Source organism: Phascolarctos cinereus, unplaced genomic scaffold (genome assembly GCF_003287225.1).
Source record: "Phascolarctos cinereus isolate Bilbo 61053 unplaced genomic scaffold, phaCin_HiC Scaffold_1;HRSCAF=81, whole genome shotgun sequence".
Lineage (NCBI taxonomy): Eukaryota > Metazoa > Chordata > Mammalia > Diprotodontia > Phascolarctidae > Phascolarctos > Phascolarctos cinereus.
The window spans coordinates 151994308-152017865 of record NW_027555514.1 but is presented as its reverse complement, the minus strand read 5'-3'; the positions used below and the strand labels follow the sequence as shown (position 1 = coordinate 152017865).

Genomic DNA, 23558 nt, shown 5'->3' with positions numbered 1-23558 from the left:
TCTTAATTTTAAAAATATACAACTTTTTTTTTTCCTGGAGAAAGCACTGTACAGAGTAGCAAGAAAATCTGACAAAGTCTTGGCAAAGTGAAAGATTAGGAACAGCTGTAATGATGAAGCTTAGTATGCTGAGATTGTTTACAATCCTGGCTGCAAGAAATGTGATTTCTCTATCAAAGGAGGAATGTTTTGCTTGTAAATGCTTTGTTGAATCAAAACAAAGCAGTTATACTAATCTAGGTATAACTGGTAAGTTATACCTAGTTCGTGAAGAAGAAAATAGAGATTCAAAGGCAATGTAAAAAACTTGAGGCTGACACTAATATTTGATTATTATCTGAAATTTAAGAAAGAGAATGTCTTCTCAGTTATTATATTTTACATTTGTGAGCATAAAACTTTACAGTATTCTTTGGTTTTTTTGCCCATTGATAATTTAAAAGAATCTTAAAACTGATGTGCACTAAGGTCAATGTAGTATGTAATTCAGTGACCAAAGAGTATGACTAAAAAAAAGTGGAGAAATACTGAACAACATAAAAGAGGGGAAAATGAACCTGAAGTTGTGGCCTCTTTGAAAATGTCAGAGGGCAGCTAGGTGGTGCAGTAGATAGAACACCGGCCCTGGATTCAGGAGGACCTGAGTTCAAATGCGGCCTCAGACACATAACACTTACTAGCTATGTGACCCTGGCCAAGTCACATTAACCCTATTGCCTAGCCAAAAAAAAAAAAAAAGCATGCTAGTGAAATGGAAGGAGAAACTGCAAAGAAGTATATTTTAAAATAAGTTTTATATATAATATATATGTATTATATATGTATACACACACATTATATATATATATATATGTATATATGTCATCTGTTTAATAATTCCATTAATTGTTTTCTTGCATAGAACATTCAGAATCAAGTGTCTGTGCCCCATGATTTTTGGTGTATTCAAAACCTTAAATGAAATCTCTAGTAAATAAGCTAATATGCAAATCCCTGGAGTAAAACCTTTTGCCATACCATACTTGATAGGTTAGTCAATCAACTCTTTTTCACATACTCCAGGTTTCCATGAGCTAGAAGTATACTAGATGGGAAAAAAAAATGATGGGGTATTATTTGGAAAAAAAATTAAAAAGGAATGTTTTTCTCTCTTCAACTTATATTCTGTGGCACTTAAGGCAATGGGAAAATACCTTATGACCTTAATCACAATTTACTGGGCAGTTCCTGGCAGTGCTTCCTAACCCACTGAATTAGTGTGCACCATCATACTCTTAGCCAGCAATCAGGATGCAGGAAGTTTTATGTAGTGATTTGATGGTTTGTAAAGAATTATAGATGTTATTTCATTTGATGCTCATAAACACTCCTTTTGGTAAGTATTATTAATAACTCCATTTTGCAGATAAGGAAACTGAGACTGAAAAAAGGAAGGAAATTAGCATTCATATAGCACCTACTCTGTGTCAAGCACTGAGCTAAGCACTTAACATATCTTATCTCATTTTAACCTGGAAACAACCTTGCATATTAGGTGCTGTTATTATTCTCATTTCACAGTTGAGGAAACTAAGGCAAACAGAGGTTAAATGACTTGTCTAGGGTCACACAGTTAATAAGTGTCTGAGGCTGGATTTGAACTCAGGTCTTCCTTGAGGCCCAGCACTCTTATCCACTATACCACCTAGTAACACCTGGAAGCCATAATAAAATGGTAGAGAATAAAGATATACATATTTCAGAAAATCTTGAAGAATGAAGCACTTCTCTTCTCCCTCACCCTTCTGCCCCCAAAGTCTTTTCTTCTTCTGGCTAACCATTAACAGTTCTTTCAAAGCATCTTTATATATTGATAGTCTCCAGTCCTCATACCATCCTGTCAGTCAGTAAGTGTCTACTGTGGTGTCAAGCACTGTGCTAAACATTGATGATACAAAAAGATGAAAAAAACTGCCTTAGCCCTCCTAGAGCTTACAATTGAATGAGGAAGAAAATAGACAAATATGTATAAACTCTAAATAAGAAATAATTAACAGAGAGAGGGCAATAGTATTAAAAGGAATTGGAAAAGGCTTCCTGGAAAAGGTAAGATATTAGTTGGGACTTAAAGCAAGCCAGGTGAGCAGCAAGGTGCCCCAGTGGTATATAGCACTGGGCTTGGAATCAGTAAGACTTATCTCCCTAAATTCAAATCCAGCCTCAGGCAGTTACTAGCTGTGTGACGCTAGGCAAGTGGCTTAACCCTGTTTGCCTCAAGTTCCTCATCTGTAAAAGGAGCTGGAGAATAAAATGGCAAACCACTCCAATATCTTTGCCAAGAAAACCCCAAAATGGAGTCACAATGAGTTGCACATGACCGAAACGACTCAACTATAGAAGCCAGATAGAGGTGAGGAGGAAAAGCATTTGAGGCATGAGGGACATCCAAAGAAAATTCCTAAGGCCAAGAGATGGAGTGTATTATTGGTGAAACAGCAAGGAGATCAGTGTTGGTGGATCAAAGAGTTTGTGGTAGAGAATAAAATATAAGAAGAATTTTCTTTGATTCTTCTGTACTTCCTCAAATAGGATGTCCATAAGTGAGCATAATACTCTAGATCTGATTCAATAAGGACAGAGTACAGTGGGACCGTCACCTCCATTGTACCTGGATAGTATGCCTGTCTTAATAAAAATCTAAGATCACATTAGCTCTTTTGTGTGTCATATTCCAGTATTTTATATTGAGCTAAAAATCCACTAAATCCACTCAGATCCCTTTTTAAGTGAGTATTACCAAATGTTGCAGGGAGGTGAAGGACAATGAGGATAGAATTTTAAAAGTCGCTGGATTTAGCAATATGGAGGTTACTAGCACTTTTCAATTCCACCTCTTTACAAAGTATGTCCTTTCTGCCTTTAAACATATGAAGGACTCCCCTATCATTAGTTGTTGTTTAATCTTTTTCAGTCGTATCCGACTCCATGTGGCTCCATTTGGGGTTTGATACTGCCCATTTAGGGCAGAGACACTGGGATGGTTTGCTATTTCCTTCTCCAGCTCATTTTACAGATGAGGAACTGGGACAATTAGGGTAAGTGACTTGCCCAGGGTCACATAGCTTCTAAGTATCTGAGGTCAAATTTGAATTTAGTCTTCCTAACTCCTGTCTCTGAGCTCTATCTACTGCACCACCTAGCTGCTCCTATTATTAGGAACAGAAAAGTGCATACCTTTTGTTTTACCCTAGTTGATGCACGATTCCTTTTTCTTTAAATGACAAACTTCTTGTGTTATTTTATTTTAAATTTATCTGTGCATGTGATATATCCCCATACTAGATTATAAGTTCTACAAGACCATGCCTTTAGCTCTTCCTTGGACAATAGTGTAATGCTTTATTTCTAATAAATATTTGTTGAAGTAAACTGAATGAATTAAAAGTTTCAGGAGTGGGTGATACCAAGTTAAATTAAGAATTCATTGAGTCACCAAGCAGATTATCACATGCTAATTTTATTCTAAATCATATGGATCCTAATTCTGATATTTTGCATCTTATTTATATCTTGTTTTCTAAGCTGCGGTACCTGCTGCTCCACTGTTCTACTTTTGACCAGTTGTGATTTAGTCTCTTCTGTCTGTGTGACTCATTGATTTTCTGTTTCATCATGTGGAAGTGGGATTGATATTGGTTTAGGGATACATTTATCACATTGAAGAAAGGTTTTAGAATATTGTCTTTCAGGTCTCATTTCTTAACTATGTAGAGAATTGAGCCAAACATATGAAAGTAAGAAGCATTCCCCAATTTACCTTATTAAATTTGCATGTAGTTGTGAGGAGTTGGGGATATTTAGGTTTCTTTCTTTTTTCCTCCCAAAGCATTCCATGTAGTTTAGAGTCTTTTTAAACTCTCACTTTTGTGTGTAACTGAGTAGAAAAATTCCTCAAAGGATTATCCATTTATTTAGTCCACTTTTCATTGCACAGAAAGTATGCATGAATAATTACCATTGTTTCGCACCTACTCCTTGAACATAGAATAGAATTGAATTAAATGCTAAGTTTCTTCTGAATAATTGGAGTCCACATCTCTCCAGTGGGCCTGTTTGATTTTGTGTATATAGGCTGCAGATATTCTCTGACAGAAGCTGTGAGTATTCAACAGGAAGATAAATTGTTTTTTATTTTTTTTACCCAGGGTTTTAATTGCTTTTAAGTTCATATTATTCAGCCAACTTCAAACCTTTGTGGTTTTAAGGTAATTTCTTGAGTAGAGAATTCATGTATTTAGGGAACACGAGCTAGGCCAAAACAAAACCAGACATGTTTGCTTCAAATATTAAGATAATTGAAGTTTCATCATACAAATAATTGTTTCAATTCTTTATTTTACTTAACATAATATATACTACATCAAAAATTCCAAGTGTACAAAATTTTTGAGGTATGTTATTGAACTTGTGATCAAGAGTGAAGTAGAAAGCCTTATTACATTTTCAAATGAAACTGTTATGTTTTATAGTATTGACATATTCTTATTCAGTTTCATATTAATCTTATTATCCTCATTATGATTCCTAAGCTTTTTAGATTTTTTTTTACTTTTTCAAAATAATGATGTGAGGAATATAACTTGAGTTACTAATAGAACTTTGTAAGTTTGAAATAAACACTTAATGTGGTTTTATTATGGAATTAACTTTACATATGTATATGACCTACTTGTCTAGGGAACAGTTTAACAATCAATGAGACTTCAAATACTTCAGAAAAAAAACATGCTAAGCAGAAAGTACAGTAGCTGTCAATAAGTGATCCTGCATAAAAAGTTTTAAATATGCGAATTCCATGCTTTTGAGATCTATATTATTTTTCCAAAGTCACACTGGGCCTACAGAGTGGTGCCATAGTTCATAGAGTGGTACCTTAGTTTGGAGATTTACCTCAGGTAAGATGGTTGGGAGTCTCATAAAAGCTTCCTTTTAATGAAAACCTCTTTAAGCTCCCTAAAAATTAATAATACCTATGAAATATTTACTAGGCAGTAGTAATAACATGGGTTTTCATCTAGCAGATTAGATTTGTGAACTTTGGATTCAGAGCAATATGAGTTTTCCCAAGAAGTGACGAATTAGACAGAAATTGGTTTTCTGTGATGGGAATTGTCTCCAAACTGTGTAAAAGGACAGGCACATTCACAGGAAAATGAACTGGGATGTTAAACAAAAGCAATAAATTTGATCCAATCACAGTATAATAAGTACTATTTTGGATAGAATTCTGGGAAATGTATTTCTTTCTTTAAAAAATAAATAGCTTTTATGGCTTCACAAGTAAGCAATCCCATGAGAACTTTTGGTAGCAAACTAGTGAGGGTATAACAATAACATGGTATATGAAAAGCATTTTTAGTATGTGTGGTCATACATATAATGGGAATAGATGTACTTTCCTGGGGGCAGGATATGATTTCAGTTTTCTCATGATTTAAAACTGTCCTGTTCTGCATCAAGGTAGTACATATCTACTTAAAAGAACTAATTAAGCAAAATAGCATAACTAAAGCATGTTTTAATGTTAAGTACCAGAACAATGTAAAACATGAATAACCAACTTGGACTTTAACTAAAAAAAAATTGGAAAGATTACCAAATCTAGACTAACAAATGTAACCACAAAATTCTTATAGAACTTGGCAATAGAAAGACAAATGAGCTATTGATGGAAAGCTTAATGAAGGGTAAGGCTGATATTTCACCTCAGTCAATATTGAGAGACTGAACAGAATTAGAAAAAAGTAAAAGAACTTTACTTGAAAAAAATATAGGTACAATAGAAGGAGGTAACTGACAAGTTATGTCTAAGACCCTTGCTTCCATCAATATGATATGCAATAGAATCTGACAAGAAAATGTGTGATTAAAAAAAATCAAATGAGATTAATATGAAAGGAAATATGTTTTAGGAAGGAGAGCAAAAATCATTTCAAAGGAAAATTGATTGACATATCAAAAGGAGAAACTTTTTTAAATAAAGGTAATCAAATCAAAAGCTATATATGACTCATTTTCAAATTCAAACTTACAATTTGAAAAACTAATAAATTCTAGATATTTGAATATAAAATTTATAAATTGAGTATGTTAAAAGATACTTTTTTTAGAAAAAAATATGAGATGTTTCATAAGTAATTAAACCATGGCAAATTTTTCTTGAAGGTGGTGTTACGTCATGCAATATGTTGTGAGATTTTAGTATAATTATTTGCAATCATATCAGAATCTCAAACATGCTGGTAAACTTGAAAAGGGGAGCCAAGGTAATAAAGATTTAAAGAGTACAGCAGGAATATGAAGGAATTTTGTAATAAGCCTACCTTCATGTAATAAATATTATGGCTTCTGTGAAACCTCATAGTGATTGAGTCCAGTTCTTTTTAGGGCCTTGTAAGTGTAACATATTTTTTGTCATTTTCTGTGAAAGTGAAGGGAAGAATATTACTTATTATCTAATTCACAAATAGAGCTGATATTAGGGTTAAGGATTGTCAAGCATGGATAAGTCCCTGTTTTTTCTTGCCTGGATATATTAACTCAGCCAGTAGCTATTTGAATAAAAGTGAAAGGTAAGTAATTCATTAAAAGATAATATATTACTGTTGGTTTCATTATCCATACACATATGTTCTATCAGATTAAAAAATCAGAAATGAAATATTTATTCTTGTAGCTGCTGAATTACAGCTTTCAGATATCATAAAATTTTTTTTTTTTTTTTTAATTGAAAGGGCTTCCCTTATTTTCCTGTTGTGGTGAAGCTAACTACTTGAAATTCATGTGAGTTGGTGGGAGGATTACCATTTAGAATAAATATAATGATGACTTAGTAGGGTGTGAAAGAAACATAACATTGTGTTGAGGTATTTATTAAGAATTGTGTATCTCTTGATTTTTAATGAATTCTCCAAATTTGTGAAGGTCTTTCATTTCACAAATGTGTACCTTTGTATTGCCTGAATTTGATAGAGTCCTTGCTTTCTCATTGCCAGTGGTTTTACCTTGTACATGCTAAAGTATAATTGAAACGAATACATTGATATATGCATATATATGTATGTAGATTAGATGCTTGCTTAATTTCCCCCTCCCAATAGAAGCTGGGTGATTACAATTCTTTTTGCTGGAAGGAACCAGGCTGTACAGCTGAGGCTTTTAATATTTTGTGTGTGTGTTGTGAACACACAGTGTCTGGGGGGAGTGTATGGACCCCTTCTCAAAATGACGTTTTTAAAAACATACAATAAAATACGAAAGATTAGAAAGGGGGCCAAGTGCAGTGAAATGAAACTGATATACACACACAAACACACATACAGAGACACAGAGACAGAGTTCATGGACCCCAGGTTAAGAATATCTCCTATAAAGGAAGAAGGAAGTTTGTTGATATTTGCTTGTTTTGGCTTCAAATGGGGTTGCTGGGGTCCTATGTAAATTGATTTTGGAGACAATCGAAAGGAGAGCTGTCGACATTTGTAAATTTACTGCTTTTACATTATCAAAGCAAGCAGATTACTAGGGCCTTGACAGACAGAACTCCTGGGATTCAATCTTACCTCGGACCTTTACTAGGTGAATGATCATAGAGAAATCTCTTCACTTTTCTGAGCTTTGTTTTTCTCAGTTGTAAAATGAGGGAATTAGGCTTGAAGACACACATGTAAGGTCCCTTCCTTCTCTAGCAGAGATGCACATGTATATAGAGGGATTGATTCATCTGCAAATTAGCTTCATTTATAGTTCAAGGAACGTATTAATTTTGAAATACTTTTATTGAAATACTGTTATAATTATTCTAATGAAATTAGTTAAAATAGGCATTTATATCTGTTTCAAAGATATAAAACACTATGTTCAGTGTCACAATAAGACAGACCTTTCGAGAAATGTGTTTAGAAAATGATCTAAGTAACCTAACTTTGACTAATGAGACAAATGTTATTAGCTTAAAACTTTTTTTTTCATTGAAGTCTACTGTTCTTGTTAGAAATTTTATTTACTTCCTTCCCTCCAAAGATTATAAGGTGCTTAGGGCAAGAGGCAACTGCTCTTGATTTAAACAGATTAATATGTATGACAGTAGAACACATCTGATCTGTGCTTCTTAAAACCACCAGGCAGTTCTCTATTTAAAAACTAGTTGATGCACACCCTTAAGTACCCGTCAGTGTATACAGCTCATCGACAGTATCACTCAGGTCCCCAGGAGACTTGTTATCCCCCTCCTTCCATTGAATCTGATTAGTTGGTTTCAATGTGTTTTGATCCTTCATTGTTAATTCACCAAGCCAGATGTATATCTGGCCTCCAATCTCAGCATGCATTAATGAGTTCTCAAAACTAAGGCAAAGATAGATTTTTCACATCTGATTAAATCTCCATCTCTTAGTTGGACTTCTCCCCCAAGATTTCAAGGAATGTATATATTCAAGGTATCTGTGTATCAAAGACCTGTGAAGTAAGTTTTATTTTAATTCTAAAGTGATTGTTTAATTTCTGAAATCCTCATAAAAAAGTGAAATAGCATTTTTAGGGGAACTGCAAAGTCATTGCTGCCTCACCTCAAAAACCATTCTTCCATCAAAATGCCATAGTCCCAAAAGAAGAAGGAATGAGATTAAATCAGAAGATACTTTGATTGCACAGAAGGAAAAACTTTGTGAATAAAAGGTACTTAACCCAGGAATTGGCTGTCTGAAGGAGGATGCCAAATCTTCATCCTTAAAGATCATTATCCTAAATATCGCCAAAAAAAACCCGGATAATTTGTGTTGGATAACTGATACATTTACTTGCCTAAAGGAAGCAAGTCAGTAAAGATTAGGTAATCATAGGATTTAGCATGTAAAGTGATGTTCGAGATCACCAGATTCAATCTATTCATTTTACAGATGAGGAAATTAAAGGCCTAGAGAAGTGAAATAAATTAAGTTTCACACAGCTAATAAGAAGTAGAGTTAGGATTTGAACCCAGGTATACTAGAGCCAAATCCATTCCTTTTTCCACTTCACCACACCTGTCTATCAAAATTTCTTCCAATTTTCTGAGTCTTTAATGGAAATGAGTGACAATGGCTTATAATTAAGTATCTGTCTCTGTGTGTGTATATGCTGAGCTCCTACTCATGCAAATCAGAGCGCTAGGTTCTGTGAGATATACAGCAATGTCTGGCATCATCTCTGTTGTCAAGGTGATTATAATCCAATTGAATTAAAAAAATATGTTGAACAACTATTGTTAATACTATTAATTAACATAAATAGTCTAGGTATTTACTATATACCTAGCTTCCCTTTCTATGTAAAGTGGGCTCAAATATTCAGCAGATAACCTATATCCGCCATTTGCTTTTTTTTTCCTGAAGGCTCAGTTTGAAGCAGGAAATGAATTAAGATCAGTGTTGTATGTCTTTTGATATTCATTATTCCATGTAGACTGCATTTCAACAAAAAGACCCAGATACTTCCTCCATGACTTATCTCTGTCCAGCAGTTCCAAATCAATTTAACCACTATAGAAGACAAGTGCAGGATAAGAATACCATACTATATCCTATGTTACCCTACCATACCATACTGTAACATACTGTACCATACCATATATGGTTAAATGAGTGGTGTGGACCTTCAGTTCCCTAGGGATTTATTTAACAAGACACTTAAAATGACAAATACTTGTTAAATGAACGAATATGATTTCAGCAAATGGAAAAACTCACATCAGCCTGAGTTAATGACAACAGACATCATAGATGAAGTGGATCTGGATGAATTATTTGGAGAAAAGGTAGGACCATTTGGATATTAATAAAAAGAATATTCCGGGTTAGAGAAATCTGGTAATCAAAGTATGGAGGCAGGCAAACATAAGGCATGTTTTGGGGACTACTGAGTAGAGCAGATTGATTAGGATAAGCACTAGAGGAGATAAGGTTGCTGCCTCTGCTCGCAGCAGGATAGAAGTTATTACTCACTTTCTTGTTTTCCCTATGTTGCTTATTTATGAAGAAAATGATTACTAACTAAATTTCATTGTGGTATACATAATCATACTGAGATATTTGGATGTTTGTATTATGCATTATTTCCCCTTTTATTCCATTTAAATTGTCTAATGAGCTACTGTTTAGAATGAAATATATCAGAGTTTATCATTTCCAATTGTAGCACTGATTCAGCTTCTTAGCATTTTATCACTTCCTATAATGTTACCTACCCCACAGAGTTGTTGTGATGCTCAAATGAAACAATATTTGTCAAGTGCTTAGCACAGTGGCTGGCACACAGTAGGCACATAATAAATACTTGTCCCCTTTCTCCTTAAGGAATTTTTTTTCCCACCATGTAATGCAAGCATAGATTGAAGGTCTTGTTCTGTTCTGTGGAAAGTGCACTGTAAAATATAGGAAATGATATTTTTGACTACAGGTGATTAGTATAAAGTTAGGGGTTGTATTTGCAAATATTATAGCATAATCAAATTTACTTCTGTTGAAGGTTATATTTCAGTGTGAGGGCTATATGGATATGCTCCAGTGAAGAAATTGGCTTTAGTTGGGAAAATAAGTGGTGTTTTTCATTTCTATGCAAGTAAGAGATGCATTCCCTTCAGGAAAGAAGACCAATTATTATATGAAGTATTTTAACTATTTCCAGGCTGAAATAAGACTTTTTAAGGTTCTAAATCTATAGACAGTCATTTATAATCTCAAATGTGAGAGTATATTATGTATGAAATACAAAAGAGACTTGTGCCTTAGTATCAAAATCTTTTCAGTTAACTGAAGAGGCTAAAAATAAAATACCCTAAATTTCTTCAATGTTATTTAAAAATCATTTTCACATGTTATCTCAATTTATCCTAGCAATAACTCTTTATAGTAAGGGTTATTGTTATTATATATTATGATAGGCTTATTAGAAGTTATTGTAATGATCTCATAATCCTCATATTATAAGAAAATATTTGAAACTCAGAGGGGTTGTTATTTGCCTGATATCAAGACAGTGATTCAGGAGTAGACACAATGTTAGAACTGTCATAGCCAAATGGTCTTTTCACTGCTTTGTCATTTTCATGGAACCATGGGGTTCTAAATCATAGTGTTCAAGATGATTAGAGAGCCAGAATAAAGAAGATCATCAATTTTAGGCACACTAAAAGTTAAAGTGCTGGAGGATAAATGACTTGGAGCTGTTATCCGGTCTTCTGTTCTACATATGAATTTTCTAGCAGCTATGTTTCAAAAATCTCCCAAACCTCCAATAATCCACTATGGACACCTTTAAATCCTTCCATTGACAGAGACAAACTATGACATTGGTTCGAAATTTTCATCTTGTAGGGGATTTCCTGAAGTGGTTTTCTTTGGTTTCACCCCTTGCGGATTCCATGGTCAGCAGATGTCAGTATGGGGACAGCTGTGTTACAGGCTTTATCCAGGTGGTAACTCTATAGGAAGCTAAAGGAATAGGGAATAGGGCCAGAAAATTCAGTTTTACAGGTGCTGGGGAATAGACAAGGACAAGGGGCTTTTAATATGTATACTAAATTAACTGTAGGAATAAGGCTTATCTCCTCATTAGTTTTCTCACATACTCTGGTGCATTCTGTTCTCACCATCCACAGTCTAAGTTGGGTTTCTGTTGCCTGCGATGTGATTAGATAGATTAGATGTGGCTTCTCTATCCCCCTATACCTTATTAATCTTTCATTTACATTGAGATTAGATTAGATTCCATTAGTCAAATCCACTGAAAAAGGTCTGTCATTTTAATATTTATGAACACTCTTCAGTTCTTAAAGTGGATTCTTATTGTCTAGACTCTTAATTGGATTAGTGGATTCTCTTTTTTTTATTAAAATTTTCCTTTCAAGAGATTAGTGGCACTGAACAAAATAAGACATATCTTACTTAGCTCATGTTAAATTCATCTATTTTAATTGTCATCTCTTTCACTATAATATGAAAATTATCCTTATTAGGAAGGGTGGAAAGAGAATAAACTGTCTTATAACAAACTCTCAGAGTCTTTATGAAACCCTAGAAAAATTATATTCTGTGAATAATAAATAAGTTAATTTGAGATTTTTCATTAGGAAACTGTTTCAAAAATAAAATAGATTAAAATTGAGGGGCCCCCAATACCCTTTATAAGTATTTCTTTATTTCTTGAATTATTACACTAAGATCATTGCATTTTTGCATCAGTGAATGTTTGATAAGGAAAAATATGAATTTAGATGCATCTTCTATTAATATTTAAGTGTCTATTTGTAAATTATTGCTTTTATTCAATTTAATAAACATCTACTAAGTGCCAGGCACTGTGTAAGTACTGAGGATAAAAATAAGAAAAAGCAAGACAGCCCCTGCCCTTAATGAATATACAATCTAACAGGGGAAGACAGTACACAAAAGGAGGCTGGAAAGTGGGGTGGGCACCAGGGAGATGGGTACAGCAGGTGGTACCCATTGCAACAAAGTAGAGAGAGCTGGGAGTACAATTTCTGCTTTCTATGAAGTAAGGCTTTGGGTACTCCACCCTGAAGCCCTCCAATCAGCAGGGAGAGGAGTGATTAAAGATAGAATGACATATGATGATATTTCCTGCATATAAAATAATACTAAAATTATTAAGCATAATTATTGTCAACATCTTCTGTGATTTTTTTTTACCTTTTGTTCCAAGAATAAAAGCCCAAAACAGTGTAAACGACTGAGCATCAATGGCTTTCTTTTGATCAAGAGCACAAGAGCAACCTGAGATAAAGCAAAGTGATTAGAGTTTTTCTAGAGTCTAGCCAGTGGTGAAAGAAAACTAGATTTTGAATCAGATGACCGAGAATTGAATCTTTTCCTGCCGTATACCACCTTTATGATTTTGAAGAAGTCATTTAATCTTTTCTACCTTCAAGTTTTTCATGAATATGATGAGAGGGCTGAACTAAATGATCTCTAAGGAGCTCTCTCCCAGCTTTAAATCTGTGATCCTAGGAAAAGAGCATTGTTTTACCATGATTTCAAGTGAATTGTACCATTTCATATATTACCTAATCAGAATAGATTTTAAAAATGTATTATTTATAAAATCTGTAACATTTCTTTTTTTTCTTGTCTTCCCCTTTACATCCTCCCACCCTTCAAAAAAGATATTGCTTCCACTGCTTGTACTGATCTGATTTGCAACCCCAGAACCAAGACAACAAAAATGCTGAGTGAAACAGTGATGATAATAATATCAATAAACAATGAAATTTATAAAATATGTTTATCATCAGTTTGAATAAATTTGTTTTTTCCTTTTTTATAGAAAAATATATTAAAACTTTCTTACTTAAATCATTAATTGAGAAGTTACCATAGTGATTAATGTGTTTGGAAAGTAGATCAATGACTACACAATTATTTACAATCACCAGAAAGTGATTATTTGTTCTTTTTTTAATAAAATAAATGATTATAAATGTATACAAAATAAGCTTGTCTTGCTTCTTAGATTTAGAAACAAAAGGATATTAATTGGACATAATTTAAATTACATTATTGCAAAATGGTGTTATGTTACTAAAATAGTAAAATATACTTCCTATAAATTAGATTGTTTTGCTTGTTTAGAAGTATAGATATTTGGATATGTCAATAATTTTAATAACAATTTCTTTGAAACTGTGAACCAACTTTACAAGAAAAACCTGTTAATCAAAAGAGTCTTAGAACTTCAACAAAGCCAACTTTATATTATAAATTAACTGTAACAAAAGTACTCTCTTCCCTCTTCCCTCTGGGCTGAGAGCCTATCTACTTCATTAGGGAACCATTGCTGACATTTGTTCAGAGATTATAAATAGCTTTAAGGCTTTTCAAATAAAGTTATACATTGCCTTCAGCGAATAGTGGGCCCTATACACTGAATAAATCATCAAAAGTATATGCCAACTCTATTTAAAAGGGAGCAATAGTGCAGCGTTTTATTGATTAAACTTACAGAGGGAAAAAATTGAATTCAGAGCTTGTCAAGGTTTCTCTACTCCATGTCATAAACAAGAGAGAGAAATAAAACGTGTGTGTTTCCATGGAATTAGCAGACAAGAAAGATGCTTCTTTTGTGTGATGATGAATTTAGGTTTTCCTTTGTTCTGGTGACAAGCTTCACTGAATAATGAAAGAATACTGTAAAAGAGATGCTCTCCAAAGCCCAAGGCCAGTTTTTGAAAACCGAATGTAAGCATAATGGAGCTGTGTATATGATGTTTTGACTCAATTATCAGTCAAAATCCTCTTATGCTGTTCAGAGTTGAGGCCTAAAAGTCAAGGTATGCTATTCCAGCTTTCGATGCTTGGAGTAGGTTTGGCCTTGACAATTCATAAAAGATTCATTTTAGTGAAATCTGTTTCAAGAAGGAAGAGTTATTATTCATGGCTTTAAAAGTTCATAAAAACTATCTGTGAAAATTTCACTTTTGAAAGTTGCTATGGTATACTTCTGTAAGTTTTTAAGGACCTGGTATGGATGAAGGTTAGATCTCATTAATTTTCATGTAATGGAAAATTTCTTCATGATCATTCATACATGACCGACCTCAGCCTGCTGCCCTGAAGGGCCTTGGTCAAACGGAAGAACTGATAATGGAAACTCTGAATGGTTCAGTGCAATATGTGACCACAGTAGGCAAGACAACATGGTGGTGTAGTGTGCTGGGCTTTGAATCAGGAAAACTGAAGTCCAAGTCTTGCATCAGATAACTTAATTTTAGCTGTGGGAAGGTAGGAAAGTTGCTTAACCTCTAGCTGAGCCTTAATTCTCCTCATATGTAAAATGAAGGGATTCCTGATGTATGAGATTCCATATGATGCTATGGTCCTATAAAAGGTTAACCCAAGGCATTGAATCCTATGATCCTATGAAATCCAATGATTTTGAGTTAATAGTATATATTTGCATATTAAAGATAATGCAGTTAATGTGACTGATTGAGTTAACAGACAGCCAAATATTTTGTCCATACTTTTAAAATTAGGTATTTTCAAAGAAGAGGTGATGTTACTACACTATTTCTTTTGGACCTGGCTAATGACTATGCTTTTTACCTGTTGTCTGAGGACCAGACTAGATAACATTTGAAGAGGCTGCTCCTCAGATTAACCACAAAGAGATAGATATTCTCTATCTATGATATCAGCACAGAGGGGTTGTAATCTCTGTTGGCAGAGCAGAGAACCACATCTATATGATCTGAGATCTGTGAAGTATTAAAGGATTATTGAACAAATAAATTTTAAAATTGCTCATCAATGTAATACAATAAACATTTAAGAGCCTGCTATGATCAAGGTATTATGCTTGGGCACTAGGGATACAAAGAAATAGACTATCACTACTTGGTTTATTTCCAAAGATGTGTATGGGAAAAGGGAAAGAACCTATATGTTCTAAAAGATTTATAGCAGCTCTCTTTGTGGTGGCAAAGAACTGGAAATTGCGGGGATGCCTATGAATTGGGGAGTAGCTAAATAAGTTGTAATATATGATTGTGCTAGAATACTGCTGTGCTGTAAAAACGATGAGCTCAGTGATTTTAGAAAAACATGGAAAGACTTGCATGAAATAATGAAGAGTGAAATGAGCAGAACTGATGAGATGCAGATTCTTGGGTGCTGGGACCCCCAAATCACAACATGGCAGATTCTTCCTGAATGTATTCAACCCAAATCTTCTTTCAGCCAGAGACAGTTTTATTATCGATGACCCATCCAGGCCAGCTTCTTGAGGAATCTGAACATTAGTGATGCCTGTAAAGACAAATGGCCATGAGGAAATCTCAGCATTTAAATGGGGGCCAGGATGGATCTTAAATACACCCGAGTAATTTTGGGTGTTTGGAGTTGCGGTTGGGAGAAAGATCCTGAAGCTGGGGTGATTTTAGGGAGAATTCTATGGGAATATCTGGAAGGTTGAATGGGGTCACCCAGGAATAGACAATGGAACCAAGAACTGGAAGGACAAGGTTGATAAGATAAAGGTGGGATCAAAGACTAGGCTTCTTCATTAGGATGTCAGAGGTAGGGAGAGCCAATCTGTGAGAATAAGAATAAGAGATAAGGAAAAGCCAGTTGAGTGAAGTATAGCCTCAGGTAACCATTTGATACCAGAGTGAGGTCAAAGAAAGTTTAAGGGTTTTCTGGGGCCATAAGCAAATAGGACCCAAACTCTTTTTGGGGCAGGGGCAAAAAGTCTTGGCTTGGGCCTATACTCCATCATTACCATGAGAACATTGCACAGAAAGAGCAATATTGTTTTTAGAACAACTTTGGGTGAATAAGTTATTTTGTCTATTATTATACACATACATATTTATATATGTGTATAATAGGATGTAAATTATATATATATATATTATATATATATATATATATATATATATAACTCAAATTAACTATAAAGGATATATGAAGAAAGACAATATCTGCATCTAAAGAACTAATAGACTTATTTATAAAATAATTAGATAGATAGATAGATAGATAGATACACCTATTTGTGTCTAATTTTGTTGTATGTTTGAAAAGAACAGCAAGTTGACATCATCCCACTTCTCTAGTGAAGCTGGGTTTATATCTGACTGGAGTGAGATCACTTCACTGAAGAGTAGCAACTCTTCCTGCTTTCACAAATACCCACCTACACACTTTCCTGTACAGGAGGAAAATGTCCAGAACAAGGCGTAATGTGATGGTGGTGGTGGTGGTGGTATGTGGTGTCTGTCTGTGTATGTCTGTGTATTGGAGTCATGGGGTGGCTAGATGGAGGAAATCATTATCTTTCATTTTAGGCAGTCAGGGATGTAGTAGAAAGAATACTTGATCTGGGGTGAAAATATCTGGATTCAGATCCCAGCTCTTACAGAAACCTACCCATATGCTGTTGGACAAATCGATTCAATCCTATAGACTCGATTTCTTCATCTGAAAAATGAAGATTGGAGACATAGAGCTATACAGCCGTCGATTCAGAGCTGGAAGGGGCCTGAGGTCTCATTTCAGGTTCAACCCGGTCATTTTTTGTTGGCTGTGTTCATTCCTTTCACTTGTGTCTGAGAAAACCAAGGTTCTGGAAGTTTAAGGGATTTGCACAAGGTCAGACAAGCAGCAGATGTCCAAGATGTGATCAGAATCCACATCATCAAATTCCAAAGCTCTTTTTACAGGCAGCTAAGTGGCATAGTGGATAGAAGGCTGGAGCTGCAGTCAGGAAGACCTGAGTTCAAATGCTGCCTCTACTGATTACTAGTTGTGTGCCCTGGGACAAATCCCTTAAACCTTGTTTACCTCAATTGCCTTATTTGCAAAATGAAGATGAAAATAATGGCACCTACCTCCTGGTGTTATTGTGAGAATAAAACTATTTTACACTTCAAAAACATTTTGCAAACCTTAAGACCCTATATAAAATTCTAGCTTTTAGTATTGTCCACAAATCTGAATCCTGAAACTCATTTTATCATAGGTAGTCTTTGAACAACTGTAAGGCTTTAACTCCTCCCTTTACTCAAAAGTAAACTTTCTGGATGCTATTATTGAGACTGGATTTATTTTTTTGTGTGTACTCTTTCCAAAATTTTTAGGGTATAGCAGAATCTCATATTTTAACTACACTAAAATATCAACGGTAGTTATCATATCAATATCTGTTTAAATAGCTAATCCTATTTATTTGAAAATCTTGTAAAGAAAGAAACAGTACCTTGTTCATAAGCATATTCCTTGCATCTAACACAATACCTTGGATGTGCTAGGCTCTTCATAAATGTTTCTCGAACTGAATTTGTCCTAAATGGGATATTTCAGTTAGGTGAGCTGAGATGAGAGAAATGCATTCATTTCAACTCACTAATATCCAAGAAATAATTATAGAAAATATAAAATGTGAAGTGGGTTTGGATAGCCAAAAATGTTTTAATAGAATTTACTTGGGATCGTTGCAAAATATACAATTTGCAAAGAGTTACTGGTATCTCTACCAGGAGATGCATGCATAAATGAAATCACATACACAGACCAAACCTATTTGGAAGGCACTGTGCTAGGCTGTAGGGATGCAAAGATTAAAAACAATGCTGGTCCTGTCCTCAAATTGTTTGTGGTCTAATTGGAGATGGAGGGTATGCAGACTTACGGGGTATAGAAGGGAGAGTGAACTGAAGACCTAAATGAAATTTATTTTCCACCCAATGGTGAGCTCATTGATCTACAGACTTATTGAGATATGTTACCTACATGCAACCTAAGGAAGCCCTAGTTTTAACACTGATTTTATGAATCTTTTAAAATCTTTATCTGGATGGTAACACAGTAATTCATGAATTCAGAAGATCTGGACCCCAGCCCTGCTTTTCAGGGAGTCTGACTAGTTGACTGTGTGATCTTGGGCAAGTTATGTAACTTCTCTGAGCTTCCATTGATATTTCTGAGGAAACCAGCTGATCTATAAGATTTCTTCAAGTTCTATTAATTTATAATTATATCTAAAGAGAAAATGATATAGTTATGAAGATCATTTATCTGTTTGAGGGAAAGCTGAGATCTAGTTGTGTAAAAGTCAAAACTGCTAGGGGAAAATTCTAACAGTCATACACTTCATGTTCCCTGACTTCTTTGGACCAAAAAAGAAGTGAAAGACCAGTGATTTCTATTTTTAAAAAACTGAGTAAGACTTGAACCCAAGCATATTAGCTCTGAGACGCCTTAGCTCTAATGTCCTTTACAGCTCTCAACCTTATGTGATATAGGGTTCCAGTATGCATACAGAGGCAGGCCATCTTCCCAACTACAAGGCTATTCTGCTCCTTTACCTTTTCTCCTTTTTGCCCCTCAGCATCTTTCTTCCCTTCAGTACATAAATTTTTTGCAGGAGTGTCGGTGTTCTTGATCTGTGATTTCAGTAGCATGAGGAACTCTATCTTCTGTTGTACTAGCAATTCCTCTATTACTTAAAAATATATCTATATAAAATTCATTTAACTGGACTAGATAATATCTAAATTCTGTAAACAAACAAAAAACCTACACACAGTACAATAGTGCATCCTTTCTCATACATCTTAACAACAAAGCAGAAAGGAAAATGAATACCCACACACAAGTCCTCTGCCATGAGTTTCCTCAAGTTATTTTTCAACAAAGAGGAACAGTTCAGTTCTAAAAATTGTGTTGGGCAAGGCTTCACTTAAATAAAAGAATCAAAAATAACATAAAAACATAATCTATATAGAAAGCTTACAGAGCAATCCTTGAAGGAGCTTTTATCCAATTTTCCTTCAAGGAAACTAACAACAGGAAAGTAAAATCTATGTTATGTGGCATTTTGCCCACCACAAAGCTATACTTAAAAAAAATCTCTGATTCACCTCAAGACAAATCTTAAGTCTAGTACCAGTAAAGATACTCAAAACATAGTGCACGCATGTGTGTGTGTGTGTGTGTGTGTGTGTGTGTGTGTGTGTGAGAGAGAGAGAGAGAGAGAGAGAGAGAGAGAGAGAGAGAGAGAGAGAGAGAGAGAGAGAGAGAACTGAGACTGAGAGAACACAGACACTCAGACAGACACTCCCCATCTGGTAAACCCTTTCACTGATGTTGATCAGCAACTTATCTGTACCCTAGAGAGAGTCATAGTTTCCTGAGAGTACTAGGCAGCTAATTGACATGATCAGGGTTAAATAGCCAGTATCTGTCATGGATGCTACCAAAACCCAAGTCTTTCTGAATCAGACACTGACTGATTTCTTATCCATGAAATTACATTCACACTCACGCACCCACCCACAACATGTGCATATAAATACAAACACATATATATGTATGCATGTGTATAGACAGATGGATATTAGCTATATCTCTATTATCTGTCTATCTATCCATCTATATGGGATATAGACCTATGGTTTCACTACTGTAGGGAACTCCCAGTGTAGAACCATTTCTTCAGACCAAACATTCACTCACTTAGGCACTGTGGCTTATGGATTTATTATCTACCATTTGCATACGCAAACAATTGAGAGATCTGTGATTTCATCAGCACAAGGAACTCATCAGTCATAGAAACTTCCTCTACTAACTAGGTTATAGATGCAACTGGGTATGTCTTGAAAAGTCCCAAGACACTGACAGACTCCTTGCCCTGGGTCACACAGCTAGAATCTTTCAAAGATGAGATGTGAACCCAGGTCTTCCTAACTCTAACATCAACATTTTATCCCCTATACCATCCTGTCTATCCCTCCACCCCCCAAATCAATAGTTAGATTTTAATTTAAAGAGACAAAGAAGACATCTGAATGTATTTTATTTGGATAATTTAACTGAATCTCAGTGTGCTATGATAGCCTCAACATAGATTAATGTTTAGAATGTTTCATTAAGGAAAAGTAGTTATAGTATCTTTTTTTCATGGAATTACCATGATAATTTTTACCAAGACTGCTTCTTATAATTATGTAATATTTGTATACAAATTATGTGCTATGTGTATGTGGCATTACATATGTTATGAGATAGTATTACTATTCTTCTAATGTTATTTTCTATATTTTTCTGTGTATACACATATATGAAAAAAAATTAAAGCTACCACATTATGTAACAGGGAGTAACAACATTAAAATGAAATTTGAGTGACACTTTAGTATGTCTTGTTAAAGATAAATGTATATGTTTGTAGCCTTTGATTTTACTAAAGCACAAATGGTATCATTATTCTAAATGGAATACTAATAATAGAAACTGGCATTTGTATGTCACCTACTATGTGCTTGGCATTGTCCTAACTGCTTTACAAATATTCTTATTTGATCCTCACAACAATTATGAGAGGTAGGTGCTATTATTATCCCTATTTTACAATTGAGGAAATGAGGTTAAGTAACTTGCTCAAGCTCACACTGCTAGGTAATGACCTGAGGTAATGATCCAGCTGACACTGGATTTGAACTCTGGCCTTCCTGACTACAGTCCCAATACTCTATCCACTGAGCACCTAGCTGCCTATGAAAAAAAGATACTTCTCAAATTTTCAAGAGATATTTATAAATCCCAAATTTAAAAGTAATGGAGTACAAAAGGAGTATAAAAAAAGGAATTGAAATGTTTTTTCATACTTTGTAATATCTGTGCAAAATACAAAATTATTTATCTCAGGCTCTGAGACAGGCCCTAAGGTGTAATGGAAAAGGCATTGGCTTATTTTGTGTAACTTGATTTTTTTTTTTGCTACAGGGCGAAGGTTTTATTGGGATGGGAGAGTATTGAGAAATTGCCTCACTGTGGGGGAAAAGGCATAAATAATACATCTAAAATGGAAAAAAGTTCTCTTAACTCAGAGTTAGAATACCTGGGTTTGAGTTCCAACTCTACCATAGGTGGCTACATGTGTGAGCAAGAATGAGTTAACTGAACTCTCACAGCTTCTTTTTTTTTTCCAGCTCCTCTGATATTGGGACAAAGTTGTTTTGAGGAAAGCACTAAGAAAACTGTAAAACAGATTTCAGTGTTAAAAAATGTGAGCTATTATTATATGCTCAGATATATACATATATATGTTTGTATGAGGAGGTATATGCCAGCAGCAGAGTATCTTATTGTGTATAACATATAAGGCTGGAAGAAAGAAATTCAGGAAGGAGTTAAATTTTATTTTCATGGTTCTACATAATTAGAGTGATTAGAATGAGTTAACATTTAGGAAAAACATTTTGAAAACACCATAATCAGGATTTATTTGCAAATGAGTTTTTATAACAAAATAGAAATTAATATTAGTAACAATTATTATTGTAAGCATATTTCAAAATTTACATTTTTTGTCCATTCTGTATTTCCATATAGTTCTATTTCTGATACAAGGAGCTAAGCTCACAGCCTAACTAACCATTAAAAAAAAAGTAGCTGCTATGCTACTAAGAAAAAAAAAAGACAAAGGGGAACAGTAGCAGCCCAGCTAACAAATAAAACCTTACCATGTTCAAATTAATTGAATGCCAGCTGCTGCCTAGGGTGAATTGAGAGACTTGGGGAAATTAAGCAGATATTCAGGACAGATTGGGGGATAATGAAGTTTATCTATATCATAAATAAACTCCATTGTTTGTTCAGTTGAATAGTACTGTAACATTCATAAATGTTTAAAGAAAAGCTCTGTTGCTCCCCTTCTGTATGCTATGTTGCATATTAATGTAAATACCCACGAATAACAAGTATCCATTCAGGTCATCTCCATGAATATGAATTTCCATATAACTGGTCACTTAGTGTTCATTGGATCATGCTTACGAATATGAATTTTCTACTATCTCCAAAACACTATGGAACTGACCCAACTCATGAATATTAACATGCACACAACTGATCTCTTTGCAAGCAATCACATCCATAAAGATGAAAATCTTGTTAGCCTGTAATAATGAGCCCTGCTTTAGAATGCTGGTCCCAACCCTGTTTTATAATTCACATGTATTTAGTTCAATGTTTTCTTTTTTCCAGTAGCATTTAAATGATGATGTTTAGCACCTTTCTTAAAACACTTCCCTACTTCCACAAAAAAACACACACACCTATATATTTTTAAACTTTAATCCCATTTGCTCTCTCTATCAGCCTTGCTGTAAAAGACAGTACATTATTGCTGCACAGAATCACCTGTGTTTATCCTTAGACCAGCATCACTGTCCAGTCATTATCATAATTTCTCTATTGCAGAGATGCCCAATCTGATAATTTCCTGACAGATCATGAACATTAGTCACTTGATTTTATTATGTATGACATGTGCAATAAATTAAAAAGAGAGATAGCACATCTGTATTATTCACTGTAATCCCTTTTAGTGCAGATTTGGCCATTTCAAAGGCAGTTTTTAACTAGGTCCATAAGCCTACATATGCAGATGGCAAATGCTTAGAATGTATTTCTTTTTCCCAAAATATATTTTCTACTTTCTATTGTTAGCCAGTTTTGAACTTGAGGGTTGATGTAAGGATAAGGTGTTCTGGAAAGAAATAGGATAAGCAACATGCTTCATGTATCTGAAGAAGTGATGCAGACCAAATTCTAATAGGGTTTCTGCTTTGAATCATATTTTCAGTAGTGCTAAAAGATTTACAATGAAGTATCTTACACTGTTAGCAAATCTCATTCTCATCAGACCCCAATGTCCTAATGTTCAACAAAATTTGATTCCAAATTGTATAAATACAGCCACAGCCTATGTCTATTTACAAATATCTGGAAACAGACATACAACCAACTGGATTTTCTAGAGTTTCTCACACACACACACACACACACACACACACACACAAAACACATATATATATGTATATATGCATGTATGTAGCTATATACTTATGTGTGTATATGTGTATGTGGTTATACATACACATATGTGTATATATGTATATGTACAGATATCTATATCTATATATATACTCCCATATATACACAGATACATAATATGGA

The 23558-nt window shown here is 34.4% G+C and overlaps 1 protein-coding gene across 7 annotated transcripts in view; it reads left to right on the top strand.

The window, feature by feature from the left end:
• CACNA2D1 (calcium voltage-gated channel auxiliary subunit alpha2delta 1) overlaps window positions 1-23558 on the top strand; it is a 665577-nt gene that overhangs the window by 483792 nt on the left and 158227 nt on the right. The gene's annotated exons all lie outside the window — the stretch shown is intronic.